The sequence below is a fragment of the Macaca mulatta genome, chromosome 10, assembly GCF_049350105.2.
Source record: "Macaca mulatta isolate MMU2019108-1 chromosome 10, T2T-MMU8v2.0, whole genome shotgun sequence".
Classification (NCBI taxonomy): domain Eukaryota; kingdom Metazoa; phylum Chordata; class Mammalia; order Primates; family Cercopithecidae; genus Macaca; species Macaca mulatta.
In genome coordinates, this window is record NC_133415.1 from 88,912,904 (window position 1) to 88,918,015 (window position 5,112).

The 5,112-nt window shown below is 45.6% G+C and overlaps 1 pseudogene; it reads right to left on the reverse strand.

Moving 5' to 3' along the window:
* Positions 1-3,252: 3,252 nt before the first annotated feature.
* Positions 3,253-3,837, reverse strand: LOC703408 (high mobility group protein B3 pseudogene; annotated as a pseudogene).
* Between the last annotated feature and the right edge of the window lie 1,275 nt (positions 3,838-5,112).

The window sequence follows — 5,112 nt, forward strand, 5'->3', positions numbered from 1 at the left end:
GGGACTATGTCTTATCCAACTTGTATCCCTAGAGCATAACACAACGTCTGCATGTAAGAGAGAAAGTAAGTGCTTGTGAAAATTGAGCATTTTGGCCGGTTGTGATGGCTCACATGTGTTATCCCAGCACTTTGTGAGGCCGAGGTTGGGGGATCACCTGAGGTCAGGAGTTTGAGACCAGCCTGGCCAACATGGTGAAAACTGCCTCTACTAAAAATACAAAAATTAGCCGGGCATGGTGGTACACACCTGTAATCCCAGCTACTAGGGAGGCTGAGGCAGGAGACTTGCTAGAATCCAAGGGGCGGAGATGCAGTGAACCAAGATGGCGCCACTGTACTCCAGCCTGGACAACAGAGTGAGACTGTCCCCCCCACCAAAAAAAAAAAAAAAAATTGAGCATTTGGAGAAGGCAGTAGTTGAGACAGTCACACAGAGAATATAAGAATAATCATATTAAAAGGTAAAAAGTGCTAGGCGCCCCGAGAGAGGCCCAGATAAGGGAGATCAGAGGAGAGACAGCCTTCCCTGCTACCTTTAGCAGAAAAGTCCTAAAGAAGATTATAATCGGGCAGTCTTGGCACTTGAATTAATCCTTGTGGCCTGAAAGATACAGTCTGTTGGAGGATATAGGGTTTTGTCTATCTTCTAAGTGAAGGGCAAAGAGTTCTCCAAAGAAAAGGGAGGGATTATTACTGGAAGAAGGGAAATTGGAACTGGCATGTCTGCCATAGTCTGCTGTAGTAGAACAAGGTGAGGCACGTACAGGGAACAGTGAGAAGGATTAGGAGCTGTTCAAGAGTGATAACAGTTAAAAATAGAGCTACAGGCTAGGTGCAGTGGCTCACGCCTATAATCCCAGCACTTTGGGAGGCTCAGGTGGGAGGATTGCTTGAGCTCAAGAGTCTGAGACCAGCCTGGGCAACATAGTGAAAACCCGTCTCTACACAAAATAAAAAATTAGCCAGGGTGGCTAGGCGCAGTGACCCACTCCTGTAATCCCAGCACTCTGGGAGGCCGAGGTGGGTGGATCACCTGAGGTCAGGAGTTTGAGACCAGCCTGATTAACATGGTGAAACCCTCTCTCTACTAAAAACAAAAAATTAGCCACGCGTGGTGGCATATGCCTGTAATCCCAGCTACTTGGGAGGCTGAGGCAGGAGAATCGCTTGAACCTGGGAGGCGGAGGTTGCAGTGAGCCGAGATTGTGCCATTGCACTCCAGCCTGGGCAACAAGAGTGAAACTCTGTCTCAAAAAAAAAAAAAAAAAAAAAAAAAGAGAGAGAGAGAGAGAGGTGCACCACGGAGGGCCTCAAATACCAAGCTGTGGAGTTTGAACTTGTCTCTTGAACTGAGAGGGCGCTTGTTGAAGTTGTGCTTTGGGAGTACTAAGCAGGCACCAAGGTATGGAATGCACTGGAGGCCAGAAGACCAGGACTGATGGGAAATTGTTCTGGCATGCCCTCTGGTAAAACCTAAGCACGAGATCCTTCACCCACATCAATGTGTTTTCCATTATAACTTGGTTTGGTTTTTTGTTGTTGTTGTTGTTGTTGTTCTTCCCATTCTAGGTCAGAGGACTCAAAAGGATGAAAGGTCACACCTCTGTCAAAGGGTGCTGTCCTTTCCTGGCCAGGTCTCTTTTATTCTCTTAGGGCTGCAACCTCTTCACCTGAGAAATGAATTGTCCTGTGATTTACAAGGGCAGGTAAGCACCTGCCAAGGGCTTTGAAGATTGATGGGCAGAGTTTCCAGCTCAATTTTTGGGGAGCAGCAGTATCAGCAGCACCCTGCCCCTGGCTCTGACATAACGATGGCAGAAGCAGCTCCAAGGCATCCTGCTTTTTTTTTGAGATGGAGTCTCGTTCTGTTGCCCAGGCTGGAGTGCAGTGGCACAATCTCGGCTCACAGCAACCTCTGCCTCCCAGGTTCAGGCGATTCTGCTGCCTCAGCCTCCTGAGTAGCTGTGATTACAGGTGCATGTCACCGCACCCGACTAATTTTTGTATTTTTAGTAGAGATGGGGTTTCACTGTGTTTGTCAGGCTGGTCTCAAACTCCTGACCTCGTGATCCTCCCTCCTTAGCCTCCCAAAGTGCTGGGATTACAGGCGTGAGCCCCTGCGCCCGGCCAGCATCCTGCTTTTGAGCATGAGGTGGCCCAGGCCATAGCCCAGAGTCAACTCTCCTCATCCCAAATATCTCCACAAAGGAAGATTCTGTAGCAGCAGGGAGCATAAAACTTTGAAGTCAGACATCCCAGGCCTTGGTCCTCAGCTGTGCTTCTTCCTAGCTCTGGTATTTTGAATAAGTTATGTAAGTTACCTGAGCCTATTTCCTTGTATATAAAATGGGGGTTGTAATGCTAATTTCCTGGACTTGTGAGAGCAGACTAAGCTAAAGCTAAAAAAGCACTTGGCACAGTGCCACACAAGCCACAGGCACTCGGCAAGTGTGAATTCCTATTCATTTTTTAAGAAACAGAGTCATGTGCTGTTAGAGGTAGAGAGATGTTAGATATTCCTGGTCTAATCCTCTCATTCTACAGTGGTAAAAGGACTTCCAGGAAGGTTTCCTCTTAACCAATCTAATTCTCTTCTGTCACAGTATCTGCTGATTCTGTCCTCAACTGGAAGCAGAGAACTGAGCTCCTCCTTCTATACTTAGCTACATAAATCCTATGTGAGTTCTATACTGTTCAAAAAAGGGTATTTTGGTTCCTCCATTTTTTTTCCCCAAGAACATTTGCCTATCATTTGCTCTTTGCTCTGCTAAAGGTGAAGACAATTAGTGTACCATACTCAAAGTGATCATGAATATGTGGGAAGATCATGAGCAACACACTATAGGTGAATCCTAAGTAAATCCAGCAATCTTGGAATATCTGAAGGAATTTGCTCCCAATTATTCTTAGATAAGCTAAGAAATAAATACAACTGTTATTGTGTTTGTGTTTTTGTTTTTACTCTGCTTAATTTTTTAACATTTTTATTTATTTCTATAATTATAGAGATGGGGGGTCTCACTATGCTGCCCAGGCAGGTCTCTAACTCCTGGGCTCACATGGTCCTCTTGCCTTGACCTCCAAAGTGCTGGGATTACAGGTGTGAGCCACTGTGCCCAGCTTCTGCTTAATTTTTATTTACCAGTTGGCAGGGGCTCCTTAATTCTTTAGCTTTACTTTTTTATTGGATAAAATATACAAGCATAAAATTTATCATTTTAACTATTTTTTTGACAGATAAACAGTTTCTTTATTCCTCCTCCTCCTCCTCTTCTTCATCTTCCTCTTCCATCTTTTTCCCAGCAACTTTAGCAGGACCCTTTGCACCATCAAACTTTCCCTTGCCTTATAGTCAGCAACATCCTTTTCATACTTCTTCAGCTTTGCCACCTTAGTGATGTAAGGCTGCTTTTCACTGTCATTTAAGCTATTCCACATTTCACCCAGCTTTTTTTTTTTCTTTTGCCACATCTCCAATAGAGATGCCTGGGTTTGTGGATTTGATCTCCAGGGCGGAATTCTGAACAGAACAGGAAGAATCCAGACGGTAGCCTTTTGGGGCATTAGGATCCTTCTTCTTCTTGCCTTCCTTAGCTGGTCCGTAATGCTTCATTTCCCGATCATAGTGTACTTTATCGACCTTTGCCATTTCATCAAATTTAGACTTCTCTTTCCCAGATATGGTCTTCTACCTCTCAGAGTACTTCTTGGAAAATTTTGCAAAATTGACAAGGACCTCTGGGTTTTTCTTCTTATGTTCTTCTCTGCACAACTGCACAAAGAAGGCATAAGCAGACATTTTTCCCTTTGGTTTCTTGGGGTCACCTTTAGCCATCCTGACTGAATTTCTTCTTCCTTCCCGGCCGCCTAGTATGAGGGAAGGCGGAGGGGAGTGAAGGGTGTGGGGAGGAGAGGGAGGGCCCTCGGAGGCGAGGCAGCGGAAGACGGTGGTGTGTCCCGAAGTTTCTGCAGGCGCTGCAGTGGCGGCCCCATTTTAACTTAAAAAAAAATTTTTTTTTGAGACAGAGTCTCCCTCTGTCACCAGGCTGGAGTGCAGTGGTGCAATCTCAGCTCACTGCAACCTCTGCCTCCCGGTTTCAAGTGATTTTCCTGCCTCAGCCTCCCTAGTAGCTGGGATTACAGTCATGCACCGCCACGCCCAGCTAATTTTTGTATTTTTAGTACAGACAGGGTATCGCCATGTTGGCCAGGCTGGTCTTGAACTCCTGACCTCAGATTTTCTGCCAGCCTTGGCCTCCCAAAGTGCTGGGATTACAGGCGTGAGCCACCACACCCAGCCCATTTTAGCTATTTTTAAGTATACAATTCAGTGACATTAAGTACATTCACAAAGTAGTGTAATCATCACCACTTTCTATTTCCAGAACTTTTTCATCATCCCAAATGAAACTCTGTACTCATTAAATAATATTCCCCATTTTCCCCTTCCCTCAGCCTCTGGTAACCTCTATTTATTTTAATTTCTGTCTCTACGAATTTACCTATTCTAGAGACTTCATATAAGTGGAATCATACAACATTTGTGTTTATTTTTGTTTGTTTGTTTGAGACAGAGTCTTGCTCTGTCGCCCAAGACAGAGTACAGTGTTGGGATCATAACTCACTGCAGCCTCAACCTCCCAAGCTCAAGTGATCCTCCCACCTCAGTCTCCTGAGTAGCCAGGACTACAAGCACACACCACCACACTTGGTTAATATTTAAAAATTTTTTGTAGAGACGGTGAAACAGGAACGCTTGAAGGGTGTGCAATGGGGGTGTGGCTCGCTTCTTCAGTGCTCTGCTGCTCAAACTTCTAGGGGAGCATACGGATGGGCAGGCTGTGGGGCTCCCACCCCACATCAGTGTCTAGGGGGTGAATGTTTACAGCTCAAGCCCCAATGGGCGTGTGTTATATGGTGCTCTTTTAGGTTGATGTCTATAGGTGGCTTGTGTTAACCAGCTCAATTAAACCCCCTTCCTTATCACAAGGACAGAGGGATTTGTGTATCCTGGGGTTTCTTGCCTTCGTGTACCTGGAAGAACCGGATCACATGTGGGCTTGGAGGATGAGTGAAAGGTTTTATTGAGTAGAAGTAGCTCTCAGCAGAT